Genomic DNA, 23,983 nt, shown 5'->3' on the forward strand with positions numbered 1-23,983 from the left:
GTCAGCCCACTTCCGGCCCTGCCAGACAACCTGGGCTGGGTGACAGAGGCCTCAGGGCCCCCAGCTTGCATTCCCCAGGGCTTGTCAGTGTGTTTTCCTCAACTGACAGCCAGGAGCTACTCCTAAGCCCCTCCCTACAGCCTCCTTCCCCCACCCCCAGCAGACTAGGCATTACCCTTACCCAGAAGTTTTGACTTCAGGTTAAAGACATTAGTACATTATTAAAATGTTTTTTTACGTGTTTTTCCCTAAGGCAGTGGTCAGCAAACTCATTAGTCAACAGAGCCGCATGTGGCTCGCGAGCCGCAGTTTGCCGACCACTGGACTAGACAAACCCTAGGATGATTACAATCTTTTTAATGTGAATATGAATATTTTCTGACTTCACCATTATGGAAGATTGGGGGGCGGGGGGGGGGGGGATGGTAACAATATTTTGCAGCTCCTCCCATTAAGAAATGGAGTCTATTTCTTCACCCTTTGATTCTGAACTTGGCTTACGTTGGCCAAGGAGACATTAGTAAACATGAGTGCAAGCAGAGGTTTGAAAACCACTTGGACATTGGGGTTTGCTCTCTTTTGATGCTTTTGGAGACGAGTCGGTCTTTCCAGACACTCCAGACCTGTGGCCCATTCACCCCCATTATTCCAACCATGTGAGTGAAGACATCCAGGGCCAAACAGCCCGGGGCTGACCTAGCTGCTACCTGCAGCCGCATGAGTCCAGCCCAAAATGCCTACTCACAGAGTCATGAGCTAGTAAATGGTGGTTTAGGCAACTAAGTTCGGGGGCAGTTTGTTACACAGCAGTAGGTAACTGATACGATCCTTGATCTTTTTCTCTCTGAGGTACTTTTCTGCACCCATAAATGCACCGGAGCTCTGGAGATAATGTGCCAAAAACATCTTGAGCTACATAGTCACTAACATTTTGAAAACACAAACATAGGAGGCAGGTCCCACAGGCCTCACTCACCCTTCAGAAATTCAGCCTATTTACAAAGGCAGCTCACTCTCAGGCTCCTAGGGAAGAACGTGAGAGAAAGTGGGCTGCAGGCGGAAGTGCAATGGACACAGCACAATACATTCTAGCCTGGGCTCCACCAATAGCAAACCGGTGATCTTAGGCAAACTACCGCCCTCTCTGTGCGGGACCTTGTAGGCAGGCCATAAAGGGGAAAGGGGGCTTTGTTTCAATGGGAAGCCACTGGAGGACCTAAGAAGAGGAGTGATGTGGTCTGGATCTTTCTATTTAGAAGTTCACCCTGATGCTGAGAGAATGGGCGGGGCGGGGGGAGGGGGTGCGATGCCAGAGAGGAAGTAGGAGGCCCTGTGAGAGACTGTTATGGTCCTTCGGGCAGGAGGTGGCAGGTGAGGGAGGACAGTGAGGAAGGAGCTTCGGGCCCAGAAGGGGAGCATCATGGGGGCCACTGGGACTGCTGACGTGATGCCACCTTTCCAAGGACCTGGAGGGAAGACACACCTGCACTGGGACTCTGCTCCCAGGTCCCAGGTCCGACTGTGGTGCGTGTGCAGGTGCAGGACTTTACCTGAGACACAAGCATAGCCCTTCTGATGGGCCCTGAGAGCCTCCATTCTCAGGCGTCCTAGCATCTGCCATGTAGTGGCTAATGGACAGGAAATCTGGAGGAAGGAGGCCTGGACGAGAGCCAGCCCAGGAATCTCTCTGGCCCCATCTCTACCCTCTTTTCTAGGTTGAATTTAGGAATTGCCACAGACACTCCCCCGGCTCCCCCACCCCACCCTGCAACAGGCACCTCTAAAAGTTGTTTTCAGAGATTACATTTCCTACAGTCATGGGACTATTTAAAGGACAGAAACCCCAGTCGAGGATTAGAAGGACCCAAAGGGAAATAGCATCTCACGTTTACTGAGCACTTACTATGTGCCCGGCATTGAGTTAAGGCCTCTGACATGGTGGCTGTTAGTACCCTCTTGTTGCAGAGGAGGAGATGGAGGCTGAGCGGTGAAATGACCTGCCCAAGGAGAGGAGAGCTGGCTTCCCCACCACCTCTGGCCTGGCACCATTTCTGCTGAGAAAATGATGTGCCCAGATGCACCCTGGCCACTCTGCCTGTGATGCCCTTGCCCAGAGGAAAGGCCCACCAAGAAATCAGGTTTATAGGTTCATTTGAATGCAGAGGGAAACCAGGGTGGCCAGCGCTTGGTTGTTAGACTCGTAGAGGTGTCAAAGCAAGTCAGCAGTCGAGAGCCATGGCTGAGCAGAGGGCCCTTAGCTCTCTGGCTGGCCAGACGCCAGGCAATCCACTCTACCAGATGCAGGCACACATGGGTCCAAACCACAGATAGATTGGGGAGGGGTCAGCCACCCATCAAAGTTGTGTGCCAAGCCTGCATTCCCAGGCCACCAACACACACACACACACACACACACACACACACACAACACACACACCAACACCAACTCTCCACCCCACCCCCCTGCTTGAAAAAGGAACTCAGGCTCTGGCCTCCCAGGCCTAAGTGGTAACTGATGGGTTGGGTGGTCCTGATTGCCAGTCTCTACAATCGCCTTAAATGATTCCTTTGCTTGGAACTTGATAGCTACCTTCTGGAATGGACATTGGTAACTTGTTTACTTAGAATTTCTCAGGTGATGTCAAGCACAGTGGCCCCAGCCGCTGCTCCCAAATGGAGTCCCTATGGCTGGCTCATGTGGGCTCAGGTTAGGCTCCAGGGCCACCAGGCCAGCAATGCCGGAGACATTCCTTCTCTGGGTTCCCTTCCCATCTCCATCCGCAAGGTAGAAACCACGTTTCTGACAGAGAAACCAAGTGTGTGGGCGTGCGGTTCACACCCTTACAGTGTGATCAAGCTGCTTCTTCTCTCCTCTCGGTAAAGACTATGAAATTCAAGGAAAGCAGAAGAGATGAGGGAATAGAGCCAGCACGTAAACTTAATAGGATTGTGTATCATACCGGGGAGGTCAGAACAAAAGATGGGGCTCCCTTAGGAAGTAAGAGGAAAAGGAGACCCAGAATCAGCTGAGGTGCTGCGTGTAGGGACCTGAAAACCGTACCAAGGATCCGTGGAGGAATTATTCTTGGGTGGTTCTGACTCAGTGCAGAGGAGCCCACGCACAATCGTATCTCTCGGGTGCCTGTCGCTTCGCTGCCTGGCGACAGGTAGAGGAGGAAGATACAGAAAATTCCATCCCCTTGCAGTGCACTTGACGTCACTACAGCCATTTTTTTTTTTAATTTAAATCAAGCACATTTAGACATTTCTTTCTCTTAGAGATTCTTTCAGAAGGAACAGTGAAGAAGGGACCTGGGCGGGGTCTGAGGCACTGCACTGCATTGTAGGGGGGCCTTTGGGCTGGGTCTTGGGTCGTGAATCACGTTGGATAGGGGCTTGTCTCACCGCAAAGCTCTATGTTGCTTGCAAGGCTCACAACAGACAGATTTTAGTTGGTTCGCTTATCTGATCAGCATTCACTTGCTGGATTTTTTTAAAATGTTGGGATTAAGCAACATGCTTTGATGTCAACTGAATATTAAAGATTTAGATTTTTTTTCCACCTTTGCTGTTGGCAGCAACAGCTGCTAACCTGACAGCCACAACTCGGGAGCCTTCCTCAGGTTTGCTGCACAGTCTCCCAAAAAGGGGCTGAAGGGAGAGAGGTGTTGACTCGGGGCCTTCCACCCCAAATTAAATATTCAAATGGGGTTTGTTCCGAGGCATTGTTTAAGCTTGGGCTTTAATTTAATGGAAATAGCATCGTCCCCCTGAATAAAGGTTTCATTAGGCCAACCCACAAATTTTCCCCTTCTCCGCGGAGGAGACAATGTGGGTGACAGCCTACCCATCATAATCCCCGGCTTCAGATGCACGGCGACAAAGGACTCCTAATACAGAAAATGTCCGGGGGGGAGGAGAAACACTTCCCAAACGAGGGGTCTCTCCCTGCCAGGCCAGGTAACAAAGGGTCGGGAGGAATTCGGTGGGGCCTCCTGGCCACCTGCCGGTTAAGCCCTTGGCCAGTAGATTAGCTACAGCCCTGACGGAGTGTTTGGAAAGGCAGTTGCGTGGCAGAGCAAACACAACTCAGACTGTGCTTTACACATGGTAATCCGAAATTTAATAAGAGCCTCACCCCTGGGCAGCCCGAGCGGCCAAGGTAGCTGAGGTGTGCGCAGGGCTCCATTGTTCCCCGCCAGGGATGTCGCCATTGGTCCTGGGCAGCCTCTGGACCACCCCCTGGGTCTGCAGCTTCAGCTCAGAAACTTGCTCCTGGACCCGGGAGTAAGACTGTGGTTTTTCCCTCCTCCCAGGTTTCAGGGCGCCTGTCCAGAGATGATTCACAAATTGGTTCCAGACAAAGTCCCTGCAGAAGGCTTGGGTTGTCAGGAGGCCAGATGAGCCTCACACCCTGTGGGCGGCGCCAGCATCTGCCTACCTTGCCCCTGGGCTCACCCAGGGCAGAGCTGAGGCTTTCGAAGCCAAGGCAGCCTGAGATTCAGGCCTTAGGCGGTGCGGACGAGGGCCTGGATGGCGTGCCCAGGCGGCTCTCAGACCCGAAAGGGGGTGTATGTGTGGAATTGCACTCTGGGCTCACCCGGGGTTATTTCTTAGCTGAAGGAATCTTTATTTCGTGGCCACCTTCACGATCATTCATTCACTCAAGAGATACTTTTTGAACACCTGCTTTGTGCCAGCCCTGCGCTCAGGGGCCAAGACATCCACGTGAACAGAACATAGATGTGATCTTGCTCCACATATATGACAAATTAGGGACAGTTGTGTGTCCACCCGGCATGGCTCAGTGGTTGAGCGTCAACCTACGAACCTGGAGATAAACAGTTCAATTCCTGGTCAGGGCACATGCCCAGGCTTGTGGGCTCGATCCCCAGTGTGGGGCATGCAGGAGGCAGTCAATCAATGATTCTCTCTCATCACTGATGTTTCTATCTCTCCCTCTCCCTTCCTCTCTGAAATCGATAAAAATATATTTAAAGAAAGAAGAGTTTCATAAAGGAGAGAAAAGTTGTTCATGAGCCCACATGATAGGGAGCTTTGAGGCAGGGGAACAGGAGAGGGTTTCTGAGGAAATGGTTGCTGGATCTGAGACTGAAGGGCATGTAAGGGCTATGCCAGGCTGGGGGATGGGAGCAGATGGAAGACAAGGGGAGCCCACTTGGTGTTGCAGAGCCTCTCTGGCCCTGTGGTGATGTGTGTGGGGGGGAAGGGGTGGGGGCGGAATGGTGCATCCAAGGAAGGGACCACCCTCCCTCTATCTCCTGGGGACCTCAGACCTGTGCTGGAACACATTTGGCAAAAACAGACCCTAATTTATGTGTACCATAGTAAGAGTGGGGGCCAGGAGATGCTGAAAATCTCTGAACAACACTTTCCTGGGGAAACCCTTTGCCTCGGGTGGACCTCCTGGCTCATGGAACCAAGGCACTCAAAGATGGAGCAATTAAAATTGTAAAGAAACAAGGTTGAAACAATAAAATTTTCTGAATTTCCTTAGAGTTTAAGACGGTGAACCCAGGATACATATTTGCCTCCTATCCTTCCAAACACCATGCTAAAATAAAGTTTTAGAATTCCAAAAAGATGTAGATCCATAACATTAAAGAGGGGCGAGGGAGGCCACTACCAAATGAGAGATGTAAACAAATTTCGGGAGGATGTCAAGTGTATGGGAGCAGTTATTAGAGGAACCAGCTGAAGGAAGTCACGCATAGAATGTTCTGTGAGGGGCAACAGGACATGGGAGCCAGTTCGCCCAGAAAACCTCACAAAGGTTCAGAGAAGTGCTTCAGACAAGGCATGTACACAACTGACAGTAAATCCACACCATCTGGTGACGCAGGTGGCATATACGGGGAATGAGAACCAGCAGCATGAAAGAAATATATTTAAAAAGAGCAAAAAAATCTCACTCTTGGGGGAATAATTCAGAAAACAGAAGATTGCTTTAAATTTTTTAAGGATTCTCAAGCAGGGTTGGGAAGATACTACATTCTAAAAATGGGGGTTTGAGAACAGGAATGAGCTCTTGGAAATTAAAAATGCAACTGGTGAAATAAAATATCCAGTAAAAGAACTAAAAAGTTGATGAAATTTCACCAAGTATTGAGCAGATAGAAAAAGAGAGAAAATATGAGAGAGAAAAGATATATGGGAATAATCCACTAACTAATAAGAATCCTAGAAATTAAACACACAGAGAGAGAGAGTGAGAGAGAGAGAGAGAGAGAGAGAGAGAGAGAGAGAGAGAGAGAGAGAGAAATTAAATGAGAGGATTATCAAAGAAACCACAGAAGAAAGTTTTCCAGGGCTGAAGAAAGACTAGTTCTAACATCAGAAGGGCCACTGAGTTTCCAGCACAATGACTGAAAAAGACCAACAACTAGATGCATCCTGACCAAATTTCAAAACTCAGCATAAAGAGTAAATTGTAAAAGGCGAGATAGATCTGGTCACCCACAAACGAATAGCAGTATGAATGGCATCAGGCTTCTCCTTAGCAACACTAGTGCCAGAGGATAATGTCCTCAAGATTCTGAGGGAAAATGATTTTCAGTTTAGAATCATATGTAAACTATCAGTCAAGCGGAGGACAACATAAGGGTTTTCAGTCGAGAGTACATAGAGTTTATCTTCAACATTCTCCTTGATGGATTTGCACAGGTTGAATCGTTCTTGTGTCCCTGGAATGAACCCCATTTAATTGTGGTGTATTGTTGACTTTGATTTGCTGGTATTTTGTTTAGGATTTTTGCATCTGTATTCATCAGAGATATTGGTCTATAGTTTTTATTTGTGTGCACGTGTGTGTTATCCTTGCCAGTTTTGAGTATCAGGGTAATGTTGGCCTCACAAAATGAGTTAGGAAGTACTGCCTCTTCTTCGATTCTTTGGAAGAGTTTGAGAATGAAGGTTATTAAATCTTCTTTGAATATTTGGTAGGAGGGTTTATTGAGCATTTATTATATACCATCTGGTCCTAGACGCCATGCTTGGTTTTAAAGTATATGTTTTAAACTGCACCTTAGTTTAGTTTAAATTTGTCCCCACAAATTTCCACCCCCCCCCAAGAAACATTCCTTGCTTGTGGGACCCCGAATCTTATAACAGCTACTTGATCTGTTGGTAACTGTCCAAGTACCCTTTCAAAGTGATGAATCAGTGGTCAAAAAACTTTCAGAACCACTACTCTGGTCGGGTCTTGGCTAACCCAGGCCAAAGGTCTCCTGCCCAACCTTCGCAGACTGAGAGGACAAAGCTAAGTCCTTGGGAAGAGTTCCTTCCCTGATTAACTAAATGCAAGGTTAATTGACCTCATTTAGATCTTGATCTGCAAAACCATCTGTAAAAGACCATTTATAAGATAAATGAGGAAATTTGAGCATTGGCTCAGTATTTGCTGATATTAAGAAACTACTATCAATTTTTTTTAATGTGATAATGGAATTATAATTATATTTTTTAAAGAACCTTTATATTTTAGAAATATATTCTGAAATATTTACAGCTGAAATGACATGATATGTGGGATTTGTTTCAATATGATCCAGGATGAGGAGGGGTGAAATAATATTGGCTATGGATTGACAGTGGTTGAAGGTGGAAGATAGGAACATGAGAGCTCATTATATTTTTCTACTTTAGCACATGTTTGAAAGTTTCAGTAATAAAATTCCTCACTTAATATTCCTTGCTCTTGCTATAGAGAAGATAACAGTACTGTGCCTTAGACTTATTTGACCTGTCTGCTTTATGTTTGTATCGAGTTATTCGTTTGATCCCTACCATACCCCAGTTGGGCAGTTGGGACATTTTACTGATGAGGTAACAGACAAGGCCGAAGGTCCACAGAGGCCTTGACTTGGAGAGAGGATCTTTCCTCCTCTCTCATGAACTTGGGTGGCAGAGGTAGAGCCACCTTACTGCGGCTTGCAGACTCTTGTACCTGTTTGAATGCTTAATAATCACGTCTAGCACCCCTTGGCTCCTTTCTTCAATACATAGCTGTTGAGCATCTGCTATTTGTCACACCTTCAGGGGTGGCAGGGAGAGAGAGAGAAGGAGACCAGATATTTTCCCTGCTTCGCGTTCTTCAGATATTTTTCCAAAATCAGATGGATGGGTCTCCCCAAATCTCAAGACCCTTTAACTCTCTAAACTCGGTAGAAACCATAGTGGGCAATACCACCACTCCCCTGACAATGCCCAAGAGCTTTCCTGCCCATCCCTGAAGACCAAATCATAGGACAGGGCTCCTGACATTCCTTGCAATTCTTGTCCTTGTCCTTCCCTCTGGGGGAAGAGCCAGCAGAACAGGGCACCTGTTCTTGGGACCAGAGCATCTTCCCCATGAGGCCTGAGCACTCCCTAAGCCTGCCCCTGTCATCCATGTAGCAGTGTCCCCGCCCCCCACCTTGCTCAAGAGCGGCCACAACCTGACAAGCAGCTGCCTCATCACTGCAGTGGTCCCAGCTTTCCCCTCAGCCCCTCTCCCTTCCCTCTGATGCTGGACTCTCTTCTCCCTCAACTAGGCTGCTGTCCCCACCCCACACACATACACTTCTCCAGGTATTACTCTTCCATGGACGGCTTCTTGTCAGCCAGGCATTTTGTGGTTCCTCCTCAGCATTCAGCCCCATGTTACCCCGTCCTTCCTTCACCCTGTGGGGCTGAAACATCCATCGTTAGAGTCTAGGGACAACACCATGTAGAGGACCCACCCATGATAGACTGAATGCTGAGGCAGCCAGATTTCTTACTCTGGTCTTCCCCAACCTGCTTTCTTTCAGCCCTTCTCATTGTTCCCTTTCCTATTCCTCAGTCTTCCTCAGTCAATACCTCGCCTCTGACTGGCCAATTATTTCAATGTCGCGACTCCTCGGACTCACTATTGTCTGAGGGACTGGCCTCAGAGCCCTCCCCAATGGATGGGCTCTCCCCCTCTCCCAGCCATGTCTATCTCTTCCTTCAACGTAGCTTCGGCCAACTCACTAAGTAGGGCCAGCCACCTCCACGTCAGGGCCTCCTCATTGTTCATGCTTCTCTTCCTGTATTCTGCATTTTAAATTTCTGAAGTGTTTATTGAGCATTTATTATATGCCAGGAACTATGCTCAATACCTTTATGCATTACTTCATTAGACTGAGAGGTTATTGGGGGTGGTAGAGCCAATATTTAAACCCAGGCAGTCTGTCTCTCCAGAGAAGGCTGAAGGTTTGGTGAAGTGAGTAGCAATTATGTTATATAGAGAACCGCCACTGGGCATAAGAAGACCCAAATACTACTTTCAGCTCTGCCATGAAACAGATGTATGATGATGATGATGGGCAAATAATTGAACCTTGCTGAGGCTCACTTTCCCCATCTTAAAAATGTGGGTTGAAGAGATAGAGATAATAGAGATACTCTTTCATGAGTAACAATATAACACAGTGATTAAGTGTGTGGACTTCAGTGCCTGGTTGCCTGGGCTCAAGTGATGGTTCTGCTATTTGTAAAGTATGTAACAAAATTACTTTGTGTCTCAGTTTCATCATCTGTAGAATGGGTATGATAATAACAGGACCTATCTTCTAGAGGTATGGTGAGGATGAACTGGTATATATGAAGTACTCAGAGCATTGTCTAGCATATAATGAATGACATTAACCATCATTAATATCATTTTTATTATTATAACCAATGGTTTCTTCCATCAAAATTCTATAATTTTAGGATGCACTTTTAGCCCCAGTGTTAATATAACCAGGATTTTCATGTTTAGAAATTAGGAAGTAATAACTCTCGTATTTAATAAGAAAAATTCCCCTCACAGTAATTCACTTCTTTCAAAAACACATGCACATATAGTCTTCAATAGGACCTCATAACTCTGGGAAACTGGTCATAAAACTGTACATTGGAACATCTCTTCACAGTGACCAATGCATTTGAACTCACATCAGCTCATTTTGGCTCCATCCCCAATGTGAGGCAGGTAGGATATTTAATGTACCCAATCAGAGATGAGGAACCTTCACTCAGACAGTAGTAGGTGACTTGTTCAAGGTCACACATTAGTGGGTAGTAGAACCAGCAACGACACTGAAAGACCTTTATTCCCAGTGTAGAAATATTTCCAGAAAGAAATCTCTCTTGTTCTGCAAAGCACTTTGTGCTTATACGTGTGTTGGGTCCCCCATAGACCTGAACATGAACTTGATGTGGCACTTTACAGGTGGCAAAAAGATCTTTCCTGTAACCCATCTTTATCTAGAATGCAGTCCCCATCTCCACGTGAATGTGGGTATCTAGGGCAGTGATGGGCACCCTTTGGGCTTGGTGTGTCAAACTTCGCCAAAAAACTGAGCATAACTCGGGTAGTGTGTCACTTTGAGGAAAAAACTAACTCCAAGACTCTAGTCGCAAATGTTTCATCCTCAGGAGCACCAAATGTTTCATCCTTGGCATGCAGCCACGTGTCATCAGCAATGGCTACGCGTGTCAGTGCTGACACGTGTGTCATAGGTTCGCCATCAGTGATCTAGGGTCACTGCTACATCACAGGGAGTGAAAAAGGTGAGGGCCCTGGGGTCAGAGAGACACCGGTTCTCTTCTCCACTCTGGCACTTGACTAGCTTTGTGACCATGGGAAAAGCACTTAAAATTCTCTAAGCCTCTTTCAGAACTGGGGTTGAGCATAGCCACCTTGCAGGGAAGCTGTCAGGATTTGCAGTAACACATAGAGGCACCAAGTAGGCATTCAATAAATGGTAGTTTGACCTGGCTGGCGTGGCTCAATGGTTGAGTGCCAACCTATGAACCAGGAGATCACAGTTCAATTCCTGGTCAGGGCACATGCCCAGGTCGTGGGCTCGATTCCCAGTGTGGAGCATGCAGGAGGCAGCCAATCAATGATTCTCTCTCATCATTGATGTTTCTATCTCTCTCTCCCTCTCCCTTCCTCTCTGAAATAGCCTATCTAATAAAGAGGGAATGTGCTAATTGACCGTCACACCCTCACAAAGATGGTGGTGCCTATAGCCAATAAGGAGGGAATATGCTAATTACCTGCCACCCCCTCAAAGATGGCAGTGCCCACAGCCACAAGATGGCGGCGCCCAGTCTCCTCAGCCCCACCGGGGCGGCAGGAGCGTGGCATGGCTGGGCCTGCCCCCAGAAGGGTCCAGCTGCTCCGTGCGCCTGCCTCCAGAGTCCTCTAGTCCCCTCAGCCCCCCAGCTGCCCAGGGCTGGCCCAAGGTGCAGGCAAGCCTCAGATGGCGGCTGCCCAGCCACCCAGGGCTGCCAGAGGCTCAGGTAACCAGGGCTGGCTGAGGCTTGCGCTGCCAGCAGTGGCAGCAGCAGAGGTGTGATGGGGGTGTTGCCTTCCCCTGATCACTGGGTCCCCTCCCACCCCTGAGGGCTCCCGGACTGTGAGAGGGGGCAGGCCGGGCTGAGGGACCCCCTCCTTCTAGTGCATGAATTTTCATGTACCAGGCCTCTCGTCTTTATACAAAAGGCTAATATGCTAAGTGTCCCTCCCTCCATCCGACCAGTCCCTATGATGTGCACTGACCACCAGGGGCAGATGCTCAACGCAGGAGCTGCCGAGCTGCAGTGACTTGGCAGCAGCAGTTCTTGGGTTATGCACCCTGAAACCAGAGAGGAGGGAGCCCAATTCCTCCCAGGGCCACGATATTTCACCTTAGGCCGTGGGTTATGTTGTTGCTAGGGCACTGTCAGCCCGAATCTGGTTTACTGCACACTTGCGTTTGCGTTCTACACCCTGTACGACAGCAACTTTACAGAGTGCTCTCTCGCACTCTGGACCCGTCAGGGGATGTCGGAGAGCCGGTTTTGGCCCGATCCCCGCAGGCCAGGCTGAGGGGCCCCACCTGCCTGAGGGACCCCGCTCACTCCCACAGAAGCCTTTCGTGGTGCCACCCCAGGTGCTGCTGGCCTGGGCGGGATTGCGGGAGGTTGGCTCCAGGGTGTGTCCTGTCCATCTCTCCCAGTCCTGCCCCGCCGGCCACCTTCTAATTCATTTCCTTTCAGTGTGCATGAATTCGTGCACCGGGTCACTAGTATATATATATAAATAACTGTAGTCTATATTTTTTGCTCTTCTTAAAGCTCTTTTCTCCAAAAGTCCAGCATGGCTGACAGACCAGACCCGGCTCAGGCTTTCACTTGCTTCTCCGGGATGCTAGCTGGAAGAAAGGCAGGGGGCAGAGCAGGCAGGTGACTCTTAAGTTATAAAACATAGAGACTCTTAAGTTATAAAACATAGAGTCTCACCTTGGGCACCTACTGTGATGAATGACTAAGCTCCCCCTCCCCCCATCCCTGATACAGCCATCATTTAGCAAACACCAGGGCTAGTTATTAATTTAAAAACATGTTCAGCCGGTGCTGACAGAAAACTGCCACCCGTTCCCCCACCCCCCACGGGAATGAGTTTTTAGTTATGTTTTTAAAATTAGCTGGCGCTTGAATTTCATTTCCCATCCAAAGCTTCCCTGTTATCTGTAAGGTCACAGAAACACGTAGGCCGAGCACAGGCCAATCCCAGATCTTAGGCTCTTGGAATTAAAAGCCGAAATAAGTAAATAAAGAGCGAAAGCCCGGGGACTCCTGAAAGTGGCTCTTCCCTTACATTTTGAGGTGAAGGCGGAGGCAGAGGAGGAGGAAGAGGAGGGGAAAGGCCTGCGACCTGCATCATCAAGGTCTGTTTCTTCTCAGCTCAGCAACAGGGAGGAATCAGAATGCACTCCGGAGGAAGAAGAAAAACCCCGACTACTGATTGTCCCTGGAAGCCATTCCAATCACAGGCTCGCAGTTAAAATAATGCTCACCTACTGCGCTTCCCACTGGGCCATCTACCTTCCTGGCTGGCGGGGTCAGGCCCAGTCAGGCCTGATGAGGCTGCCACTGCGGCCCTGAGCTCTGCTACAGGCCCGGGGACACCTGTTTATCACCAGGTCCCTTCGTGTCCCCTCCCCTCCTCCCTGCTGAAGAGGAGCATTAATTAAACCGGTAAACAGGCCGGCTCCGTTCTAAATCAGAGCTGCAGGCAACGGAGAGATAACTTGGGCTCCGAGAAGAGGGATTTTCAGTTAATTTATGGAACCCACCGTCCCTCTCCTCGCAGCAGCCTGCTCCCCGCTTAACGGGAAGTGGAGGCAGGCGGCCTTTGTCTGAACCCTGCTTTGGCCCAGAATAGCTTCATTTTTCTGTGTGGATGATGCATAAGGGTTGGGGCGTTGCCCCTTCTTCACTTCCACGGTGCGTGCAGACGGTGGTTCGCGGCTCTCCCTCGGCGGGCGGCTGCAGAGCGCCCGTCCTCCTGGGTGGTGGAGGGAAGGGCCGGTTTTTCCCAAGGGGGGAGCTGGGGTTCAGGGGGAAGTTTGGGTGGGTCCCGAAGTCAGGGCATCTCAGAAACGCACTGTTCACAGGCACCGCACTTTCCTTTTGGAAGTCCCCCAACCCGTGGCCACCTGGACACCCGCTTTCTTTCCCTCCCACCTCCCGGAGCACCTGCGGCCACCCGCCCGCCCCCCCACCTCCTCCCCGGACCACCCCAAGTGCGCGCATGCGGCCCCAGCCCGGTCTGCCTCAGTCCATCTCCCCCAGGAAGGGGCGGTGCGTGCCCCACTCCCCACGGAGGTCTGGAATTCCTCGGGGTCCGTGGGAATCACGTCGAAATGGCACTTTCCATCCGAGCACAGACAGTCCGCGCGGGAAAACCCTCCGCACATCTGGGTCATTTCCTATGTAAACTTTTATATAAAAAAAACAAACAAACACACACAAACCAAAACCCAGGAATGTCTCACCTATCTCAAGTCGGCCTGCTTTCGCAGGTGGCATCGCCAATAATCACGTGGACAAAGGGATCGTGGAGAATTAGTTGGACACGAAAGAGGTAAATTAGAGTGTGCAGCACATGGTCATAAAATGATATAAAACACAAGCAACGGGAGCGCCAACGTAAGTTAACTCAAGTGCCTGACATGGAGAGAACCCCAGGCTTGGCTTCCCTCCGTCCTGGGCGACTTGCTCAGCCGCGGGGGGTGCCGTGCGCTACGCCTCCGCGGCCGCCCCAGGCCTGGGGGGCGCAGGGCTGCGGGAGGGAGGCGCTTCCCCGGCCGGCCCGGGGTGCCAAGGGTTAAGGAGCGCCGCTCGCGGCCCTCCCCAGCGGGCCGGGTTTCAGGCCCACCGAGCTGCCCGAGAAAAGTTTTTCCATTCGCCCGGGCTGGCGCGCCCCGGCGGGCTGAGCCCCTTAGAAAGCGCCGGGGCCCCCGAGGGCCGCCTGGCAGGGAGGGGGCGGCCGGCCCGGCCCTGGACACGCTAATTACGAGGATTCGGTTTCCCCCGCTCCGGAGGAATGCATTACCTGCGGCAAAGGAGGCTCGGCCTCTCGGGAAGGCCCCAGAGGAAGCTGAATGCCCCGGCGAATTCCAGCCCCATCCCTAGGTTTATACCCACCACCCCGGCCCATGCTGGGCGCCTAATCGCTGGGCCATTGTCAGGGCTGTTGTCCAATCAGCCCCCTGAATAGCCGAACTCCACAATGCCGAGTATGAATTAGAGGGGAGCGAATGTGGATGCAGACTTTTTTTTTTTTGCAACAATACCTAACTGAGCCTTTCAGGCCGAACAACGGGTGCACAAAAGCTCGACGGAAATTGGAGTAACTTTTGGAGGCCCTTGTCGCTCCCGTCAGTAAGCGTTAGCTCCATAATGGCGGCATGGGCCTCCCTCCCCCTCCCCCCCAAACCCCCTTTTTCTGTGAGATGGATCCATTGTTCACGGGGTGGGGGGAAATTGTCATAAAAAAAAAAAAAAATTGGGCATTTGTGTTGCCCTTGTCTCGGGAGCGGTGGCTCTCTGTTGAGCGCGGCCAAATGGATTTGTCCCCCTTTTTTTGTGTGTGAATTGTAGATTTGGCCATTATGGAGCCCACCATAAAGTGCTGACAATGGCCCCTCCCGCCCGCTGCCCACCCCCAGAAGAACAGAATAGCTTCTTGAGCCATACAAATGTCAGGTCTCTGTTTTAAAATTTAGCTTTGTTTACCCAACAGAATGGAATTCATTACTGTGTAAAAGTGGTTCCATTTTCTGATCTTTTTATTCAAAATGTTGAGAGTATCAAAAAGCTCATTTGAAGGTCACAGGTTTATGTATCTATTCTCTTAAGTGTTTTTAGAAATTCATATGGAGGACACAAAAGGTGGAAAATGTGAAAACATACTGTTCATTGTTTATCCTAACCTTGCCATGGTCATTAGATAAATGAGTGTAGGGGGAAAAATGGCATTAAAAGCCATTGTGAACTGGGAATTTTTTTTTTTTCCCCCTGAAGACTGTTAATTTTAGCCCTTGATCTGTAAAGGTCAATTTCTAATTCTTTTTACTGTGCAGTTTATATAACTTCTGCATTTCAAGTCTATAAAAAGCTTTTGCAGACTTTTCATAATGTAAGTAGCAATTTATTTCATTATGGTTTGAATTTTTTATGTAATTCCTATGGACATTTTGATGAAATTGTCAGGCTTAAAAGCTGTAGTGCTTTTCATTTGGTGGTGTATGGACTTTTTTTTTTTCTCTCTCCCTCCAATCCATTCTTGCTGGATAATTTAAAATTAGTAAGATTAATCAGTTCAGTGATTTAAAAGACCACACTTTGGTTAGAACAAGGTCTGAGGCAAAATCATTTTATTTTTTATTTTTTTTGTTAGTAAATGACTTAAAAGGTCTTTTCAACGAGTTATCTGAAGCCGATATTTAACTGTTACTTATTCCACCAATTTCTATCTTTTGTTAAAAGAACTTCCCAAGCCTAAATCTCCTCGCTCTGTCCCATGCTAATTGCAGCTTACATTATATAAATGGCTTTGTAAAGAAAACTATAACTCCGAGCCTTGAAAGTTGCGTGTTTCTATTTGCTCAAACTTGATGCACTTGTTTGGAGAGGGTCATTGCAGGGAAAGCTGTGCAGCCTGTAAGAATGTCCTGGATAACAAGCTTAAACAGAACCTTTTGTTGGGCTTAGTATTCTCAGGGCTCCAAAATGAGGCCTCCTTTTTCTAACTGCGGGCTGAAGTGGTTCATTACTGCTGTTTCCTCCGCCAGGCCGGGGCTCAGCCATTCCCACTCCTGAAGGTCTGTAACTTCCTTAAAAAGGAAGAAGGAAAACATGGCCCAGAAAGGTCTTGTTAGCACTTCCTATGTGAAATTAGCAGCTTTCTAAAAGGTACAACTCCAATTACCTCACATTGTGGAGGCGAGCCCAAACTCAACAATACGCACAGCCTAGCAAGTGACATTCTGTCTTTCTAGAGTTACTTCCCTAATTAGGAATGAAGAAGCTCTATTCTGCTGAGTGCATCTATTTACAGTGGCCACAATGCTTTAACTTGAGCATCCTTCTCAAAGACCAGTGTTAAAAAACACAAGTGCTCTTTTCGCCGAGCCGGCTCTGGTTGAGGCGACACATTCCTAACGGTTACGCCCTCCGGGAGGGGAGAAAGAAGTGTAGCCGCTTTGGCAGGATTGTTAACACTTCAGGATTCATTTTCCACAATGACGCCCCTGCCCAGAGAGCTCTGGGAATTACAGTGGACAATGGGGAGGCATTCTTAGGAGGGTCTAATGATGGAATAAAAAGAAAAATATTTATTGCTTTTGACAGTCCCACAAGGGGCAAAAATCCTTGTCGTGGCTAAAGTTTCCCTAGCTGGTAGAGGTTGGCGGCTCACGGGGGGACTCAGACTAGTCCCACTTCCTTTGTTAGGAGGCTGAGTACCTGGGCCGAGCCGGGACATTACAGATTAAGTTCATTAAGGTAAGATAATGGTGCGGAGGCATTGTTGTTGATACAGGTGGGGCGGTGGGGGGCGCAGAGGTGGGAAGCCCGTTTACAGGGCGGGCCGACCCCTTGAACAGGCTTCCCAGACGTGCAAGGCAACTGTGTAGATTGTTTGCCTGTGGCCGACCTGTGCTTTCACTGTTCCATCGGTCAACAGGCCCCCCTTCGCGGGCCGGGCCTCCCTGCGGGAACCAGGTGGGAGAGAAGGCACAGAAGTCCCCAGTCCTGTGGGCCCTCCTCTCCCTTCATTGCCCCTCCACGTCTGAGTCCCCCTCGGTCCCCTTGCCTACCTGACAGGCCAGCCCTCCCTGGCTGGGCAGAGGGGACAGGGGTCTGCCACCGGGGTGTGCCTGGGTCTTTGGGGACACCGCCAGGAGATGCCTGTGCAGACCAGCACCTTGGATGCCCTCGCTAAGGGAAGGCGTTGTACTCTCTCCGTGGAGTCTGGTGCTTGAGTTTTCAATCAGGGAGTTTATCAAACGCTTTCCTTCCCGAGCGTTACTTACCCACCTCCCCCCGCCAAAAAAACTGACTATTTTGGAGATCTGGACCGCCTAGCTTTGTATTCCTTCTTCTGGAAAAAAAAAAAAAAAACCCACACAACAACAAAAACAAAAACAAAATAAAACCAAACCCAAAAGTGCCCTGCACCCCCACCTAATCCTACACACACACATACACCCTCTCCGCTCTGTCGTCCGTAAACTGTTTCTCTTTGTTAGGGAGACTCCTCCCTGCCCCCTCCCGAATTTGGAGACCTATAAATAGACCGAGAACTTTCTGAGGGGAGAAAACTGTAAGGCACTGGGTGGGATTCTTGTGAGCAGGGCGTCCATCCATGCGATGTGTTCCAGGGGAGAAGGGGGAGGGGGAGGCGCCCAGAGTGTGGGCAAGCGGCTGAGAGTGTGCCTGGTGCCGAGTTCAAGAAAAGCATGTCCACAGGAGCCTCCCTGGTTTTCCTGCGTCTTGGGCAGAAGGAGACCCGCCTTAGCCGTGGTGGGGCCAGTAGTTCTCTTTCTGGGGAGGAGCTGAAAGCTGCAGTTAGAGTTGGAGCACAGATATCCTGAAAGAGAAGCCTTGTTTATATTTGCATGATAGGGTCACTGACTATAAAAAACTTACCAGCTTTCCTTTCTTTCCCCTCCTGCCCCTCCTCCAGCCCCCTCTGAGGAAAATACACAGTGTCATCATGATTTGGGTAAATAGAATTCTTTTTAAAGCCACCTGATCCTGGGGAGGCATTCTGAGAAGTCCCTAGGATTTCGTTAGTGTTGCTGTGTAAAAAACAGGACAATTTAGAGAGGTTTTATAAAATATATATGTATTAATATACGTCTGTATGTATACTTAAATATATATATGTATACACACACATATATATCCATACAGAATCACATGGTGAGAAGATTTTTCTGGGAGTTAATAAAGAAGTTTGATTCCTTCAGATCCTATCATGTTGCCATGTTTATTCTCATTGTCATTCTCTTGTTGATTTCCCTTAGCCTGCCAGGCATCTATAATGCAGAGTGAAACGGAGAGTCTTTGAGTTATTTTCACAGATTGTATCAGAGAAGTTTTTGAATAAAACCCTGGCCGTGTTTATCAGTTTGGGCAGAAGAACTGAAAGTAACTCAGAAGCAAGCAAGCACCGTTTACCAAACTTCTCGGTGTTTTTCTCCTCTTGTGCCCATATCAGGATTTATTTTTATTTATTTCTATAAGGTGTCCTTTGTCCTTGAGAATGTTGAATAGACTTCTTTCAAAAGTTATCAGAGACCTGTCTGATAAATTGGACGAGAAATTAGGAACATCTGAGTTGTTTTCTGATGGGTTAATGAAGAGAGGAGGATTTGCATTTTCTTTTAAAGACCTAACCAGCAAGCCAAACAGATGAAGGAGGGAGGCTGGGGGCAGCCACTCCGTGATTTATCAGGAAGCAGAAAGGGAAATTTGGTACAGACAAAAACTCCAGGCTCTGGCTTACTCAAGATGTGCTAACTTGGTGAGGACAAGTATATAATCGTTGGCCTTTTACAAATAAAAATATAGCTGGAACGCCTTGTACCGTGTCCTCAGCACCTGTCTCCCTTGAATGGAAAAGAAACATCGCGTCAATAATCAGAAGAGAAAATAATGCTTTCTAAAGTAGGGGGAATACATTTCTATTTTTCAACCCTACCGAAGTGAGATTAACCTTTTAAATAAGAGGTTTTTTTCTTTCCTGCTTTTTAAAAAAAGCCAGTCATCACATTCATCTCAGGAGTGAAGAGTCATTTTAGAAATCATTTGTAAACCCAAGGTTCTTAGGTCACTCGCCTTGACTTTGGAACTGTGATGGAGGTGGGTGGAAGGATGGGCGTGCGAGATGGTACTACGTTTCTCCGATGTACCTGGAGAATTTCTGGGATGGGGAAGCCGGAGGGCCATCCTTCCCTCTGCAACGTGATGGGGCCCGGAGGCCCGCAAACAGGAGCTGCTGGCGAGGATTCTGAAAAACCCTGTAAATACTTCCCACCAAGCCAGGAGTGCTTTACATATTTCAGGTTTTGCATCCCAATTTCTGGAAATTCTGATGGAGCTTTTTAATTGCATCTATTAAATAATGATGGTTTTAAAACTTCCTACTGTTGTTTTTATGTTTGATATGAAAATATACTGTGTTGAATTTTAATGAAAGCTGTTCGGTTGCTATTCCCCAGTCTCTGCAGGTTTTTTGTTTGTTTTTTTTATTAAGGCAAAATTTACATAACATAAAATAAACCACGTTCGAGTGTAAAATTCAGTGTCATTTAGTGCATTCACAAGGTTGTGTCTGTAATTTATTTTTCAGTTATAATTTCTCCCAGCTTTTGAATCATCAAGTTTTTGTAGAACAGTTATGAAATACTGATATTCATTCAACAAACATTTATTGAGAAAACTCTTTCAGAATGGTGCTAGGCTAAGCTCTGTTGGGGGGTTATAAAGACCCTCAAGACATTTTTTAAAAAAAACCTAGGATTGGTAAAAACATGTGCTACGGGCATTAATAATGTTAGGGAATACTTACTGATTATATGAATAAACTATACAGAGTATTAACATCCTAAACCACCATGGTATTGCTGAACATTTCTCAACATTAACCAGTGTAATTAGACTACCAAGGGCTGAGACTACTCCCCTATTTTTTCAGTGATTTAATTTTCTCTCAGTTCCAAAGTTTTCAGAACTTGAAATACTTTGTTTAGCATGTTGCTTTAACGGGCCTATTGTTTCGATGTGAAATTCTCTGTGTAGCTTTGCAACAAATTTGAGCTTATGTGGCAGAGAAAGGATGGGGAGGAGGCTCTCGGGGGGATAGAAATTGCTTAACTTGGTTGGAAAAACTCTGCGTGTTTCTCTGGGGACTTGAACGTAAAAGGTGACTCTAAGGCCAATGGTTCGGCACACCACATGGGCAATGATAAAGGTGATGAAACCAAGAATGCGTGTAGCCTAAACTAGATTTTAAAGATTAAAATTAATGTAAAAAAAAAAGTGTAATCCACCTGTTAAAATATATATCTCTGTCTTCAAAACTATTTCTCCAAATTAATTCTGTATTTTGATGTTGAAGATGATGGTGATGATGGTAGTGGTGGTTTGGAGGTGAGAGTGTTGGCACAGAAGAAACGTGACAAAGAACTTGGTTCAATAAAGTTATACAGCTTTGGAAAGCCTTTGACCTAGAATGTGGGAAACATATAACCAATAACATATTCATTGAGACCCCTTTGAGCAAAGGCTGTGCGTAGTTTCATTTGAGGAAGGAAGACAATAGTCAAAAGAGCACAGTTTTTGGAGCTGGATGGTTGTGGGTTCCAGTCCCGGTTTTGCCACTTTCAGGCTGTGTGCCTTTTGGGGAGTTACTTACCTTCTCTGACTCTGGCTTCCCTCCTCTGTTGGGACAATAGTAGCTGCCTTGCAGGACCCCTGTGAGGATCAGCAGTAGCATGATGCTAAGTCACATCCTCAGCATCAGTAATTGCTAAGACAAATACACACGTCAGTCCCGCTCGCAGGCATTTCAACCAGAGAACACGGGAAACAAAGTACCTTTTGGTGTGAGTTTTGCAAATCATAAAGCATCAAATTAATTCATCATAGGGTGTGTGATGGGGGAGGGAGATGATATTTCGAGCTATTTATGGAAGGAGGGAGGCTTCAGTATTAATGTTTTGAGTGGGAGTTTCTAGAATAGCTGTGACTGTTGAATACCATCTCTTGCTGCCACTGAAAGCTTACAAACATCCTTGAGAAATTATTTCAATTTGCCATTGGACCGGAACCATCAATTTATACCTGAAATGTGTCAAAATGTTGGGTATTTCTGCAGTGATAAAAATGATTAGGAATGTCATATTTAATTAAAATGTTAATCCACTGTCATCTTACGTGATTTCGATTTATGGAGAAATTTCTATTGGCTGTTCAGATGGTTTATTATTAAATGAAAGCCCACTGGTTGGCCAATGCCTCATGCTAACGTAAGGAAGAGGTGACAATCTGCAAGAGGGAAGGAGAGGTGACCCCTTCATCAGAGTGTCTCTTACAGTTGAAGAAGGAGAGTCATTGTGGGGGAGCTGGGAAGTTCTAAAATTCTCCCTGGCCTGCTCCCTGGTGTTCAAAGTCTGTTAACAATCGATTTGATTGAAATGACCTTGATTTTGAGAAAAGGAATACTAAAGTTTGAATTAACAAAAAGGTGTAGAATGATACCAAGACCTTTTCAGAGAATGAGAGTTGGAGACTTGAGTGCTACAACTTGGAAAGAAGGAAATATATTCTGACTGGAATTTTGCTGAAATTGACCCTGAATCAGAGGAAAATAAGATTTTCTCTAGCAGAGGCAGGGTTGGGGAGGAGAGGAGAGTGGGGAGAGGTAGCCTGAAACTTTGAGCTTAGGAACTGGTATTACCTGTGCTTTCTTGCCCAGAGGACGGTGGATACAGAACAGTCTCTGTTGAGGTACAAGAGCAGATCCCAAGGTCTGCACTCTGGGTCCTTGGAAAGGACTTGGAATAACTACAAGGTCCCTCATTGGTGCGGCTGCCATCTTACACTCAGCCCATCCTGCCTGGGTTCCTTGCCCAACCAATCTTCCTATTGACTCTTCCAGGGCTTAAGAGACATCTCCTTCAGAAGGTCCATCTCCGGTCAAGTCACCTTGGCTCTAACCACCCTCCCTACCTGTGTTGATGCAGCTCTGGCTCTTCCTCCCCAGCCATTGGTCAGCTTCTGGATCCTCCTCCCCAACCATTGGTCAGCTTCTGGCTTTTCCTGTCCAACCATTGGTCAGCTTTTGAATCCTTCTCCCCAGCCACCCAGGAGCTGCTTCTCTACTAGTATCTCTTTCAGTTCCTGATCTTCTGAATGCACTATCCCAAGTGATATGGGTTCTGCCTTCCAGCCCAGTGCTTCCTGGGACGGTGGCTCCATGATGGACGTGGTTCACCCACTTCCTACTCAAGCTTTAGCCCCAGCACCACTCTGTGAATTCTCAATGCTTTCTTCCCTGCCTCACGCGACAGGGCAGCTCTATAGCAGGTGATGTTGAAGCATCTCAGCCTCATGCCTGTGCCTCCCTGACGGGAGCTGTTGGCCCTGGGAGCCCTTCCCTTCCTGCACTTACTGTCTCCTCCTGTTTACAGGTTCCCCCATCTCCTCCAGCCAAATTCTACTCAGGGAATACCTCCTCCGTGATTTCTTCCCTGACCTTTCTAGCCTTCTCTAAATAATAATTTTTTAAAAATCCTGGTAAAAATACATAATATAAAATATACCATTTTAACCATTTTTAAGTATACAGTTCAGTGGCATTAAGTACATTTGCAACGTTGTGGTACATTTATTTGGCTTGTTTTCACCTTTCGACCATTGTGACTAATGCTGCTGTGAGCATTGGTGTACAGGTGTCTGCGTCCTGCTTCGGTTCTTGTAGCATCTGACACATGAGACACCCTCAATACATGTCAGTAGAATGGATAAATGAGTGAATGGGTTTTTGATGGAGAGGGAGGTGCCACAAGAGAGCTATGGCCAAGGGGGCTTCGTGGTACCTCCCTGTTCTGCCCCAGACACACAGGCCGAGCTGGTGTCCCTGTATTGGCGGTGACCTCTGTTCCTTCGCTCTTCTGAAACGTTATTCTTGCTCTGATCTCCCTGGCCCTGGATTTTCCTGCCCATGATGTGTTCCACCTTCTGTTCTGATGGACACGTGGCTCCTCTGCTTCCCCAGCGGGACTGTAGCTTCCCTGAGGTCAGGCATTAGGTCTGTTACCCCAGCACCGAACATAATTAGGCACAGAGTAGGTGCTCATTACACAGAGTAGGTGCTGAAGGAACTTTGTAGTGTATGGACGTTAGGAAGTTGCTCCTCCTCACTTACTCTTCTTTAGCATAAAACATGCTTATACTAAACATTATTCATTGTTTATCTGAAATTTAAATTTAACCGGATGTCCTATATTTTTATTTGCTAAATAGGCAATCCTAGTCACTAGGTAAGTCTCATTACGTACCAGAATCCTCAGAAATGCTGAGGAGAGAGTAGGAAACCGGTTTTCCCGAGCGGGATTGCTGTCTTTTAATATTTTTCCTAAATGGAAAGTAACCCTACACCTGCAGCAATTTCATCCCCATTTGAAACTGCACTTTCTGAAATTTACAGTTTCTTCTCTTCAAATAACTCTTCTCTGGTGTCAAAATATTTCAAGTGTCCATTCACTTCAACTAATCCTGGCACCCACGCCATCCACTCCAGGGGTGTGAGTGACCATTGGGGACCTTCCCCAAAGGCTGACACATAGGGGTCCCCCTTCTCGCTAACAGGCCAGCCAGCCTGATGTGTGGACGTTATTACACTCAGGTTTCTGGAGGCTCTTCCGGGCTTGACTGTTCTATAATCCAGAACTTCCTGCCCAAGACTTAAGTAGGAGCCTGACTCAGTTTCCCCATAAGCCCGTTTTCTTCCAAGTTCACCTGAGTGAGAGCCCGGGGATCAGTTCCCCTCACCGGAGGAACCTCAGACGTCCTGGAATGAAGGAGGGGCGGGGAGCCAGGTGGCCAGCACACACTCTGCCTCTCTGAC

This window comes from Eptesicus fuscus, chromosome 16 (assembly GCF_027574615.1).
Source record: "Eptesicus fuscus isolate TK198812 chromosome 16, DD_ASM_mEF_20220401, whole genome shotgun sequence".
Taxonomy (NCBI): domain Eukaryota; kingdom Metazoa; phylum Chordata; class Mammalia; order Chiroptera; family Vespertilionidae; genus Eptesicus; species Eptesicus fuscus.